The sequence below is a fragment of the Chlorocebus sabaeus genome, chromosome 1, assembly GCF_047675955.1.
Source record: "Chlorocebus sabaeus isolate Y175 chromosome 1, mChlSab1.0.hap1, whole genome shotgun sequence".
NCBI lineage: Eukaryota > Metazoa > Chordata > Mammalia > Primates > Cercopithecidae > Chlorocebus > Chlorocebus sabaeus.
The window spans coordinates 2,981,573-2,995,164 of record NC_132904.1 but is presented as its reverse complement, the minus strand read 5'-3'; the positions used below and the strand labels follow the sequence as shown (position 1 = coordinate 2,995,164).

Genomic DNA, 13,592 nt, shown 5'->3' with positions numbered 1-13,592 from the left:
CCCCCTTGTCCCAGAGGGAATCATCCCTACTGCCCCCGCTTACTCTGCCTCAGCATAGGGCAGCAGGAGGCATCCTGGCCCCCAAGGAACACACCTTACAAAGATGTTTGCCAGGGGCCCCCAGGGGCCTCTCAGTGACCAATGCATTTTGTTAGTTAAAACCAGAAACACAGGCTTGAGCCTGAGACTGAGGGTCCAGGAAGGGCGGGATCTGGCCGAGACTCTGCAGGTCTGCTCACAGCCTGTTCCAGCATTGCAACCCCTTGCTGAAACCACACGTGTGTGGCCTTGCCAAAGATGGGGAGACGGGGCTTGGGAATACCGGCCAGGCCCCAGACCCGCAGCACCTCCACAAGCTAGGTTAAATGGAAGCGAACTGTCGGCATAGTGGCTGCTACCCTAGCCATCCGGCCGCTGGGGACATGAGTGGCAGAGCTGGGGTGAGTGGCAGAGCTGGGATGAGTGAGTGGCAGAGCTGGGATGAGTGAGTGGCAGAGCTGAGGTGAGTGAGTGGCAGAGCTAGGGTACCCATCCCCCCTCGGTGCTTGGGATCACCCCAGGTTTCCAGCTGGGAAGTGGCCCAGGCAGGATTTGAGCCCGAGTCTGCCAGGCTGTGCCAGGCATTATTCCTGGGAGAGGGGCCCTGTGGCACCTCCCGATGTGGCCAGGGAGAAATCCCCTTTTCCCAAGGAAGCTGGTGCTATAGTCCGTCTGCCCTAGGAAGGCCCTCCTGGGCGGGTGTGTGAGTTTGCAGGGGTTTCCACCACTAAGCGGCCCAGACGTTGATTCTCTCTCAGTTCTGGAGGCTGAAGTCCAAGATCAAGGCCTCGCAGGGCTGGTTTCTCCTGAGGCCTCGCTCCTGATCGTGCAGGCAACCACCTTCTCCCTGTGTCCTTGCAGGGTCATCCCTCTGTGTGCCTGTGTCCTCATCTCTTCTTTTTATAAGAACACCAGTGAGATTGGACTAGGACCCACACCCTAATGACCTGTTTTAATTTAATGTGCTCCTTAAAGACCCCTTCTCCAAGTACAGCCACTTTTTCAGGTCCTAGGGACTAAGACATCAGCACATGAATTGGGGGGACACAATTTAGCCCGTGACCGTGGGTAGTGGAGCGGCCAGACTAACCCTGGGCGTCTCGTCAGTGGGTTCTGTTTTTATTTCCTGTGAGGACCCAGCGTTTGCTGGGAGGGAGATTTTGATGTGATCAGAGGCTTTCCACACCCTTGAGTGTGTGCAGTGTTCTCAGATTTCACCTGCTTGAATCTTGACTGTTTTATGTCCTCCCAAGAGCCCCAGCTCAGCTGGAACCTGGAGGAGCTGTAGAGACCCCTGCTTGGTGAACGAAGCGTCAGCAGGAACACGCTCACCCTTCCAGGCTCACCCCTCCTGGGCCACACGCCATCAGCCACTCTGTCCCACCGGCAGAGTGGGCGGGGAGACCGGGATGCGGGTCACTCGGCGTGTGTGGGGTCAGCAAGCCCTCTACGACACATCCTGCCATCCACTGGCAGGTGCTGCACGCAGGGCTGTGCTCTCCAGGTCCCAGCATCCTGGGCCAGCATCTGCGGGCTGGAGTGTGTCAGCCGCCCCTTCGCCTTTGCCCTCCAGTTCAGCAAACACCTCCTACAGCAGCCCTCTGGGCACCACACGGGGCCTTTCCTCCCAGGGAGGGCAGATAAGGGGCCACACACCAGCGGCAGTTTGAATGCCGTGTATTTCCCGGGCACAGACCTTCCTCAGGGACTGCGGGCCTGCCCTGGGGCTCCCTGCTGTGTGTGCAGTGTCCGCAGCACTGTCGGGGAGCCAGTAACCCCGGGGCTCCCAGCTGCAGCCACCTTATCTGGGCTTCACTTATATGGAGCCTCTGCTGTCCAGAGCTCTGACGAGAACTCCAAATGCAGCAAAAAAGAAAACGAAAACGAAAGACTTCTCCCGAGCAGCCGCTGTGGACACCCACCCGTCACTCACACCCGGGCCTAGTGGGCCGCTCGGGAGTCGTGCCAACGTGGGCCGCTGCTTCCCGGCAGCTTGAGCCTGTGGTCAGTTTTTTAAACTGAGGTTTAACGAATGACCGCAGGCAAATAACTGTCCTCCCGCCCTGTTCATTATTTTTAAACTGTGTCTGCTTTGAATGTGCAAGGAACATGCTGTTTGTCTCTGGTGGGCGCCTGTTCTCCTGGCTGTGGCCATTTATTATTCCTGGGCCTCAGCCCTAGCGACAGTGCTGGCGTCATCAGCCCCCCGCAGCTTGCTGGAGCAGGAATAGCCCCGGGAATTTGTGACCTCAGTGAACCACATCTTCAGGCTAGAGCGAGCTTTCCCGCACAAGAGCAGCTCATCCCACGGAGGCTCAGATCTTTACACACATTTGCGCTGTTCCGTGCATATCCCAGAATGCATTACGTGCAACCTTGAGGTCTACATGAGAGACACTGGAACCTTCTTCCTGTTGACTTGTGTCATTATAATGGTTAATTTTGATAATGATTAACATGTATTTTATTGAGGCTTTTGGAATGACTTATCTCCTTTAACCCTTGAAACAACCCTATGCCATAAGTTCTATTATTGTCCCCATCTTACCGATGGGGACACGGGGGCTCAGAGAGGTGAAGAAACCTGCCTGGAGTCACCCACCCCTACGTGACAGGACTGGGATTGGAAGCAGCTCACCTCGTAGCCAGGACTCCCTGGCGCCTGGGGGATGTTGCACTCTGTGGGCTGTTTCTCGCTGTACTCAATGGCCCCAGACTCCTCCTCTTCTCCTTGTCGGAAGGGCTGTCAATGATCATTCCCGCCCACTGCTGTCTAGGAAACCAGATGAGTAAGATTGTTAGAAAAGTGGGCAAATCAGGAGCGGACGGACGTGGCAGGAGGACCCAGGAAGTGCCAGCAAGGCGTGAATGAGACCTGGCACGCGGTATTTCATGATGCTTGCTTGGGCTGTTTAGGGGGGGTCTTTTCTGTGTTCCTCATTCTTCTGATTCTCGATCAACATGCAGTGTGGATCACACGGTATTGACAGCCAGCAGCGTGTATCAAACGCCTGCTTGCACCCGGCTCTTCCTGGAGGTTTTGCAGGCACTGGTTCTGTTTACACTTAAGTACCCTTTCAGGATAGAACCAGGCTTAGGGATGCTGCGTGCCTCGCCTGAGCCCGAGCCCATCGCACGCTGCAGGCTACTCCGATAATCCTGCAGGCCCCTACTGCTGTTCCTGGTGGGATCCCTGGAAGGGGGCCTGGTGAAAACCAAGACCTGGTCCCTGCCTGCAGGAGAAGGGAACATAGGGGTCTCTTGGTCAGGAAGGAGCCCCACACTTTGAGCAGCTTCTGGCATTTTTAGAACAGCTTTCAGTGTGCGCAGACCACCTTGGCAATCCAATGTCACCTATACTGTTATTTAAGACCTAGCTCTTTAATAAATCAACTCACTTCTTTTTGAAGTATGTTTATAACCTAGAAGACGTGTTAATCATTGCTGCAGTTAAAAAATCAACATCACCTGTGATTAATTGCAGGTAACTATGAAAACATGCACAATGAACACGAACCACTGACTACATGTTAGCTTTTGGGTGCTCTGGCCACAGGGACTCACATTGTTTGCTGTGTGCTTTGCGCCCAGGGCCACCCTGCCTTCCTTAAATAGAGAGATGAGCAAGGGCAGAGCCACCATAAAGACCCATACTCTTGTCCCTTGATGTAATCAGGAGTCTGGGAAGAGAATGGAGAAGGCCTCGCTTTCTCACTGTGACCTAATGGTGAAGGCCGCCTGTACTGCTGGTGTCACCAGGGGCATCGGTGACGTGCACACTTCCAAGCTGGCTCGAGAGGCAGAGGGGGCGTTTCAGTGGCCAATTCCAGGGGATTTGAGAACGGGTCCCTCTCCAGGAGAAACCTGAGGAACAGGCAGCTGTCGGGGCTGCAAAGCCCGCCCCGGGGAGGCGGGAGAAGGTGACCTCAGTGACGGGGCCCATCCAGGTTCCCAGCACAGTGCGGTTGTGTTGCCTGGAGACCCCTTCCCACGGGGCAGACTGGCATCTGCCGAGTCACGGACCATTCTCCAAGGAGTCACCAGTTTTCTTTTTGGATTAATGCCAGGACAGTGTGTTCAGCAGGGATTCCAGAGGGGTGTAAGAACCATTTTTTGTGCCGTGGGGGAAATAAAGGTACATGAGGCTTCATCTTCAACCCCTTGGCTTTTCTTTCTTTTTTTTTTTTTTTTTTTTTGAGATGAAGTCTTGCTTTGTCGCCCAGGCTGGAGTGCAGTAGCGCGATCTCGGCTCACTGCAAGCTCCACCTCCCGGGTTCACGCCATTCTCCTGCCTCAGCCTCCCGAGTAGCTGGGATTACAGGCGCCCACCACTGCGCCCGACCAATTTTTTGTATTTTTAGTAGAGACGGGGTTTCATCATGTTAGCCAGGATGGTCTTGATCTCCTGACCTCGTGATTCGCCCGCCTCGGCCTCCCAAAGTGCTGGGATTACAGGTGTGAGCCACTGCGCCCGGCCCCCCTTGGCTTTTCATGGGTGAAAGGGCAGGAGGACAGTTTGGTCGCACCCCCAGCACATGGGGAGTGGGGAAGACAGCTGTGCTGACAGGAAGTGGCCAAGTCAGGCTGGTGCCGGGTCTGTCTGGTCGCCTGCTGTGTGGAGCGGGGGCTTTTCTGCGGTTTCTTCCATGCCGGTGGCAGGGGTGCTGAGGAAGAGGCGTTCGCACCTTTGACCAGGCTCTTCCCTGCTCCCAGCTCTATACCCAGGGCATGGGTGCTGTGGGGCTGCCGTAACAAATGACCACAAACTGGGTGGCTTAGAACAACACAGATTCATTCATTCACAGTGGTGAGGCCCAGAAGTCTGAAATCCCAGTGCTGGCCGGCCTGCACTCCCTCCGAAGGCGCTGGGGGAGGATTCTTCCTGCCTCTTCCAGCTCCCAGGGACTCCAGGTGTTCCTTGGCTTGTGGCTACATCGCTCCGATCTCCGCCTCTGTCTTCACAGCACATTCTCCTCTGTCTGCGTCTCCTCCCCTGTCTTGTCACACGTGGACCCCAGTCATTGGACGAGGACCCCAGGCAGTGACCCTCTTTCCAAGGTCAGGGTCACAGGTACTGAGGTTAGGACTTGGACGCATCTTTCATGAAGACACAATGCAACCCTCCACCGCCGGGAGAGGGTGGCCACAGTGGGCAGCCTGCCGTGACTCCTGGGAAGATGGACTAGGATCGGAACCTGTAGAAAGACCAGGGGTGGCATTCTGGGGCATAGGGATGACATCACAGAGGCAGGCGTGCGTGATCACAGTCGTTAGTTCTAAGGAGCAGGGGGTTGCCGTATTTCACAGATGAGAATAATGAGGCCTTTCAAGAAACCAGGAGCTGCCTGGGGCACCCAGGCTGTCAGCAGTGAGCTGGGAATGAAAGTTGGGCGTGGCCACTAGGGAGACCCCACCCCAGGGAAGGGAAGAGTTCTGCTCCCGCTGGAGGCATGTTTGTCCAGCTCTCACGACACCACAGGCCGCTGGCCTCTGTGTCAGTGAGGTGGGACACCTTGATCCCCTGGCCTCCTGACCCCTGGCTTGCTCCTGAGATGGTTCCTACACGCTACGGACATGGCGACTCAGCTTGGACAGGAGGGGCATGCCCACCTGGGGGCTGCTGGGCTCCTCCCTAAGGAGGAGGAGGAGCTGCTGGGTTCCTCCCCAAGGCTGCAGCCTGGTCCCAGGACCCCGGAAGACAACCTGGGACAGGATTGTGGTTGCATCAGACATGTTTACCTGGGAACCAGAAAACGTTTTTTAAACAAAGCTGTCTTTAAAAAGTGAGAGGGAGAAAAGTACTGTCTGCTTCCCCTGGGGACTTGGGATCCTGGCTCCCGAGGGCAACTTGCCTTTTTGTACTGGCTCAACCTGGAGCCTCCTGCCTGGGCCTCTGGGCCACAGTGCCCTCTTGGGAGGCAGCAGCTGATTGGCTTCTGCATCCTGATTTGCTATGTGTGTGTGCACGTGTGTGTCTGTGTGTGCGCATGCATATCTGTGTGCGCATGCATGTGTGTGCAGGCATGCATCTGTGCACATGTGTGTGTGTGTGTGCCGTGCCTGTGGTTGTGTGTGTCCATGCATCTGTGTGTGTGCCTGGGATGGGGCGGGCAGTCAGGATAAAAGAGGAATGCAAGGCCACCGTCGCACTCCTGTGTGTCAGCACCTGCACACAGGGAACACTCACCAGCAGCCACAGCTAGCCCTTGTGCCCCGGGCTATGTGGTACCTGCCAGGGCAGTGACCACCCGTTGACTGGTCAGTGAGGGTGGGGTCATTTGATGATCAAAGAGGAAGAAGGGACAGGGAGTAAGGGCCTTGGGGAGCACTACTGTGTGCTGGAAACCACACGTCCTGATAGGACCTGCCTCCCAGGACGGCTGTGAGGACCAAATCAGATCAAAGGAGCCCAGACAAGGCTGCAGCAGGCACCTGCTGCTTGCCTGACGCACCAACTGTCCCCACGGCCTGCGTAGGTGGCACCCCTGCCACAGGCACACGTGGGCAGGGGAAGCTCATGGAGCGGCACTAGGTGATGTTAATGGGGACGGGGAGGATGCTGGCAAGAGGGTCAGCCACGGTCACAGCGCCCACTGCCTCCCTCACCAGAGCCCAGCACACCGCAAGATCTTGCCCCTTTCCCGGCCACCAGATAGGGTAGGGGGGCTGGGAGGTCTCCCAAAGGGCGACTGCCCCGCCACCAGCCCACGCCTGTGGGAACAGAAGACTGCTCTGGGGGGCCTCACTTGGGGCCTCTGCTGCATTCTGGACTTGGGGGCTTCCAGCATGGTGGTGTGGACGCTCAGGGGGCCTGTTTCAAGTCTGATACTCCCTGGACAGTGGGAGAGCCATTCTGATAAGGCCGGAAGCCTCTGGAAAGGGCTGTTGCTAAGACGCAAGGCTGGAGAGGCCAGGAGGTAGCTTTGGCAGCTGATATATAAAGGTGGCTCTGCGGTGGGCCCAGTGGGGAGGTCAGGGCTGGGGCAGGTTCTGAGCCTCTGGGGGTCCAGGCTCTCTGGAGGCTGCAGCCCACGGAGGAGACCTGGCCGGTCCCTGCCAACCCACAGCAGAGGCTACTCGGCTCCTTCTCTGCTAATTCTCCAGCTCATCCTGAGTCTTAATCCCTTTATCTTAATAACCTCTTTTATCTTGTGCCGGTTACTTGATTTTTCACCTGTTTGAAGCCTCTTATCTAGCTGGCTGTCACCTTTGCCTTCTTAAAAACCCTTAGCCTCCCTCGGGGGATGGGATTCTGCTGTCACGCCCAGTGTCCTCTCCTGCTTTAAGGCTCTTCCAAAATTCTCCTCTTAAAACCCCATCCAGGTAGTGGATTTCCCTTCACGTTGTGCTTTCAAGAGAAATCTATGGCTTCTCCTATTTGGCTTCGTATGATAGAAAACGTCAAAGACGTACAAAAGTGCAGAGGACAGTGCCCCTGCCCCGCCTCCCATGGAAGTGGGTCCCAGACAGCGCCCCGTCTCCTCCACCCGGACAGCCACTGGAACGAGACTCTGTGCGCACCTCTGGTCCTCTCTCTTCTGTGGCCTCTGTTCTTCCATCTTGTTATCCACTTTCAGAGCTGCCAGCAGGAAGGTGTGGGGGGCAAAGCACATGTCATGGGAGGGGCACTTCCTCTCCACCCTCCCTGGACCCTCAGCCCTTGCCTCCCCAGGTCAGGGGTCGGGGCCCACATGTCAGCATCAGATAGCAGAAGGAATGGGGAAGGTTCTGGAAGGTCCCACCCTGATGCCCCTCATGACCTTGGGGAGTATGTGGTGGGGTCCAGCCCACCCTCCCAAAAGACACCTAAGAAAGTCAGGGAGCGGTTTCCGACCTGCTCCCCAGGGAGTCCCCACTGTACTGTATGCACATCATAGTCAGACTCACCCGGGAGGCATTCATTGGCACCTACTCCATGCTCAGGCACTGGGGGTGCAGGGAGAGCTGTCTGCTCCATGGAATGGGAGCCTCTGCAGTGTGTGCCAAGTGCTGGGTGCCGGGGGAGTGGGGAGGATGAAGAACAGGAGAGTGACCAGGCAGGAGCCCAGCTAGTGGCCCAAGAGGTCCTGGGAAGCAAGGGCAGCTCGGTGAGGCCGGGGCCGTGGTGGGCGTTGAGTCGCAAGAACAGGCTCCTGGTGGTGGAGACCCAGACAAGACGGAAGGGCCTGGGTCGTGTACATCAACTCCCACTTGCTGAGGCTGGTCCTGTTCCTCCCCGCACCTTCCATGCCCCTGTGCCCCGTCTAGGGCCGCACCCGGCCTTCCCTGCCCCAACCCCAACACACCCGTGTGTCCCCGGACAGCTCACTCCCATAAAAGCCACTGCCAGCCATCCGCCTCTCTTCCAGCAGATATTGATTACAGAGCGTTTTAGTCCCAAGGGTAAATTTCTGGAAGTCCATCCCCGGCTTAAAGGACACATGAGCACTTGGCGCCTTGATTCGAGTTCACAAACGGCCCTCTGGAGAGGTCAGTGCAGCTCTGCCTGCATCGCTGCCATCCCAGCTGGGCCTGCACGGGGCTGTGTGCCCATAGCAGGGCTGACTGGGCTGACCCACAGCCTGGGGCACGAGGGAGAGGCTGGAAGCAGATCTTGTCTCCATGGGCTGGCCTCGGCTGCGGCTGTCCCGGCCCAGGCAGCTTGAGGTCAAGCCAGGTTGGCCTGCAGAGGCAGGAGCTGTGCCCAGGCCTGTGGCCAGCCCTGTGGGACACAGTGTCAGACACATCCAGTACTCGAGGTGGCCCCTGCTCCCCCTCCTCCCAGGGCCTCTGCCAGCATCCTCCTGAGTGGGCCCGGCCCAGCCCTAGCCCCTGACTCTGGAGCAAGAGTCCGAAGTCCAGCGCTCAGGCCTCACAGAGGCCTTGCAGCCTCCCACCCACACGGCCCGCTTGAGACAGGGTGAGTCACACGGCTGTGGTTTTGCCTTGGGGAAAACTGAAGCCCAGGACAGAGCTGGGGCCTCAGCCTGCCCAGAGCTAACAAGGTACAGGCTGTGCATTTAGCCCAGGAGAGTTGTGACAGCTGCCAAGACCCCTGTGCCCTCAGCTGAGCCACCTCGAAAATCCCAGCCCCTTGTCAAGACCAGAGCTGGGTGTGCTGGGAAGGGGCATGAGAGGCGAATCATAAATAGAAACACCAGCTCCAGCCACAGCAAAGGGGCTCCTGGCTGCCAGGGACCCCGCAGTCTTTGCTGCCCTGTGCTGCCCTATGCCAGACCGTTTCAGAACAGGCTGTACAAAGGCCAACTCAGTCATCTCCCAAACCCCAGAGGGGCCCCAGGATTGTCCCCCTCCCCAGAGAGAAGCCTGCAGCCTGGAGCCGGCCTCTTCCCAGGCGCTCAGGCGCAGCTGTGTGCCCAGTGGCTTAGCAGCTCTGCAGAAGGCAAGCGATGGAGTGCCCGAAACCAGGTGCGATGGAAACCAGGTGCCAGAAATGCACCAGGTCCCTTGTCCCAGCCATGCTGTGACAGGCTCCAACAACCGTGCCCACGGGCGGGGGGCTTCTGACCACCATGTCCCACCCAGCTTCTCCTCAGGCCAGAATCTCCACCTGCATCCTCTCTGTCCCTGACTCTCAGAGGTCCCACCAAATCCTGTAGAGGAATCCACAAACGAGACCCCTTTCCTACCTTCCCGTGAGTTCCCCTCCTCGTCTGCCCTCTTCTCCCCCACCCCGGGAGTGAGCTCTGGCTCCTCAAAGAGTCCCACATGCCCTGGGAGTTTCCTGCAGGAAAGAACAGTCTTCCCCAGAGGTGGCTGTGCCGGGGGCGCGGCTCCTAAGGGCAGTGTGTCAGTCTCGCTGGTCTGCTTGCCCTGGTCTGAGAGCTCCGGCGGGGCCGCTGGACCCTGGCTTATTTTTCTGTGTACCCCTAGCATCTGGTGAGATGGAAGGGCCTGGAATAGAAATAATGTGCGGCCTCCGTGGGCTCCTGGGGCCAAGGCCACTGGGTCTGACTTGGTCCCGGCAGGGCAGAGGGGCCCCAGGTGAATCCTCCCTTCCACAGGTGGAACAGCAGCTGAGGGTGGTGTTCAGAGCACGTTTGCCGACTGTGACCCAGGGAGCATTTACCAGCGTCCCTGTAACTCTCAGCCCACCCAGAGTCATCTGGGAGCTTTGTGGAGTCGTGACCTTCCTCCAGGTAACCAAGTTAAGTGAATGCAGGATGGGCTACCAGGTGCCCGTTGCCAACCACTGAGGTCGACAGGCTGGGGTTCTGGTCCGGTCTTGGTCGGCCAGGCCCCGCTTCCCACCAGGGCCTCCCTTCTCATCTGTCAACTGCACAGGGCCTCTAAATGCCACGTTGGTCCTGCCGGTCTGGGGTCTGAGGGTGCAAGTCTGTGAGTGTCCTCCAGGAAGCAGCCCCCCACGCAGACCCCCGTTCCCGTGGTGTGTGGGTCTCAGCCGGCGCGGGGACTGCAGCCAGGTCCGATGTTCCCAGCCCTCAGGAGGCCAAACTCCCACCCCAAGAACATCGTGGCCAGGACAGCAGGCAAGAGAGTGCCAACTCGCTGGGCTTCCAGAAGGTTCAGTGGAGGCTGTGGGGCAGCGGGAGACACTGCTGGCCCGGGAGGAGGGGATGTGACCAAGGGAGTGGGGCTGGTGAAGCGGCCTGGCCTGTGGGACTGGTTGCAGGGGCTACCAGTGTGACAGAATTGTGGGCCCTGCTGCTGTGGGCACTGAGCTGGCACAGCCGGTGGTGGAGGGAGGGGCAGGGCCCGAGGCTTCATCTGGAGGCTGGAGCCCCAGGGGAGGTTCATCAAGGGGCTGATGGGGTTGAAAAGGTGGCCCTGCCACAGGCGATGGGAGGCAGTGGGGCAAGTTGATTAGGCTTTGCCTAATCCAGGTGGGCACGGGGCCGGCACAGCTGCACGCGGAGAATGTGAGGGCCAGGCAGAGCAGGGAGGGATGGGCTTCTGTGGCTGAGGGGAGCACAGTGCCCCTTCCGTGGGGAGTTGCAAAGAGCCAGGCTGCCCCCCAGAGGCCTCCACTGGGCTAGATGCTACTGAAGCTGCCTGTAATGGGGTGAACAGTGTCCCCCAAAAATATGTCCAGGTCCTAACCCCAGGTACTTGTGGACGTGGCGTTGCTTGGAATCCGGGACTCCGCAGATATAACTGAAGATCTTGGTATGAGACCCTCCTGGAGGATCCGGGTGCCGGGGGGTGATTCTCATAGGGCCTGGGGAATGGGCTACAGCCTGGCCCCAGGCCTGACCTCCCCCCAGGGTGGCTGCCAGAGCGTGGGGATGCCCTTGGGGCACTGGGGGTTGGCTCTAGCAGACTCCGGACTTGGAGGATTTGTAAGGGGGGTGTGTTTTTCCCATTATAAAATGATTCCCAAGAGGCAACATAACATGGGGTATCCCCAAAGTCAGAGGACCCGCGTGTGTGGCTGCTTGGCCAGATGCAGGTGGTTTCATTTGGTGCCGGAGTCTGCTGTCTCAGTGTCGGCAGAACGGGGTCGGGCCGGGCCCAGCCCGCACTCCCCTGCAGAGGTCGGCTGGTCCCGGCCACGGAGCCTGGCGGGTTCGCTGCTGGCTGTGATCATGATCAATGCATTGACGGGAATGTGAAGAGTTGTGGAAATTCCACTTTGTTTTTTAAAGAAACAGCATCGGTCACCCAAAGTCTGCCGCCGCCAGCGTTTCTGCACACTCCAGCTCCCCATCACGGGGGCTTTACCATGTCGAGGGCAGCTCGCCGTGTTCCTCGGCACCGTGGCACCCGGCTTCCCTGGGGCTGTCATTGTCAGCGGTCTCATCGTATCCCCCAGGGTGTGAGCTGCAGAGGAGTGGCACTTTCTGTCCCCACCTGCCTGTCACTTCTACCTGTGATGGGTTTTTTGTGTATTTCTGTTCTGATGCAGCCTGCTTGAACCACCTCCCAAACAATAAACCCGTGTTTGGTCTCAGGGCTGTGGGACGCCCTGAGGATGGGGGAGCCATCGAGGCTTGCCGGACTCAGTGGGTGTTGGAGCAGCTGCCCCCCGCCAGGCCTGACTCAGTGTGGCTTGAGGCCATCGACCCTCGGTCCTGCTGCCCAAACCCAGTGCCCACCCCAGAGCTCCCATGGTACAGGATGATCCCAAGAGCTGCTGATTCCGGCCAGACGCGGTGGCTCATGCCTGTAATCCCAGCACTTTGGGAGGCCAAGGCGGGTGGATCACGAGGTCAGGAGATCGAGACCATCCTGGCTAACACAGTGAAACCCCATCTCTACTAAAAGTACAAAAAAAAAAAAAAAAAAAAAAAATTAGCCGGGCGTGGTGGCGGGCACCTATAGTCCCAGCTACTCGGGAGGCTGAGGCAGGAGAATGGCATAAACCCAGGAGGCAGAGCTTGCAATGAGCCGAGATCGCGCCACTGCACTCCAGCCTGGGCAACAGTGCATGACTCCGTCTCAAAAAACAAAACAAAAAAAGAGTTGCCGATTTCACAGCATCTGCTGTGCACTGCAGCCTGGGTGCCTTCCTCGGGCCCTGCCCAGCTCTGACCACAGCCAGGAGCTAGGAGGACCCCCCGGGCTGCAGTAAAGCAAACCAAGGGCCCAGGGCTCCAGAATCATCGGGTCACCCTCCAGTCTTAGTGAACTCCAAAGCCCGTATTCTTTCCCCAAAGAGCCCCGGGAAACCGGGAAAGAACCGGGCCGGGCCCTGGCAAGCACCAGTTTGCATTCCGTGTTGGGACCTGCCTGTCCTGGATACTTCGTGGGCGTGGAAGCAGACAAGATGTGTGGCCTTTGGTATCTGGCTTCTTTTACTTGGCTCATCTCTGTGGCTCATCTGTGTCGCATGTTGTCGCATGTGTGAGTGCTGTGCTTCCTTCCTCTTGAAGGCCGAATGTTCGTCCGTCTGTCGCGCAGATGTGACCCATGTTTATCCGTTCACCCGTGTGGACGTCTGGCCATGTCCACTTTCTGATGGGCCTGAGCCATGCTGCTGGGAGCGTGCGTGCGCATACCACCTGGGGGCATACACTCGTTTCTCTTGGGCGTGTGCTTGTTTCTCTTGGGTGTGTGTGCTCCTTTCTCTTGGGCGTGTGCTCATTTCTCTTGGGTGCGTGTGCTTGTTTCTCTTGGGTGTGTTGCGTCCGTGCGTTTTCACCCACAGTGCAGCCCCTGTGGGCCCCTGGAGTCAGTCACTGGTCCATGCACTGGGCTGTACCTGCCTCCTCTGCCCTGCTCTGCAGGCACCAGTACCATCCACACCTAGACGCGGGGTCCCTAGGGTCTCTGCTCACACACCCCCACCCCACGTGCTGTCTGCTGTCCTGGGTGACCGATTTTATCCTTTTCCTCCGGCCTCACTGTTTCTGTGTGTGCAGGGGATGGGCAGTCACTGCCCTTCCACCCGCAAGGCTGCATGGGGATCGGGGATCCCCATGGCCAGGCCCCGTGGACACAGAGACAGAGGGGCAGGTCTCCACCTGAGTGGGTCTATGTGGAGAGGCAGAGACATGAAACCAGCAGCCCTGTTGATAAACGCACCACCCAGGCTCTCCGCCCGCGAGACAGTAACTCTCAGGCCTGTAGGATGGAGTCATTCATTTCATTTC

The 13,592-nt window shown here is 58.2% G+C and overlaps 1 protein-coding gene across 2 annotated transcripts in view; it reads left to right on the top strand.

The window, feature by feature from the left end:
- Positions 1-13,592, top strand: part of OSBPL5 (oxysterol binding protein like 5) — a 78,960-nt gene that overhangs the window by 9,110 nt on the left and 56,258 nt on the right. Inside the window, exon 1 of one of the 2 annotated variants that reach the window (XM_008010973.3) lies at positions 10,051-10,178. The exons of the other annotated variant lie outside the window; for it this stretch is intronic. The gene's annotated coding sequence lies outside the window, so the exon portion shown is untranslated. Of the gene's footprint in view, positions 1-10,050; positions 10,179-13,592 lie in introns of those variants that run through there. 2 annotated transcript variants of the gene reach the window in all.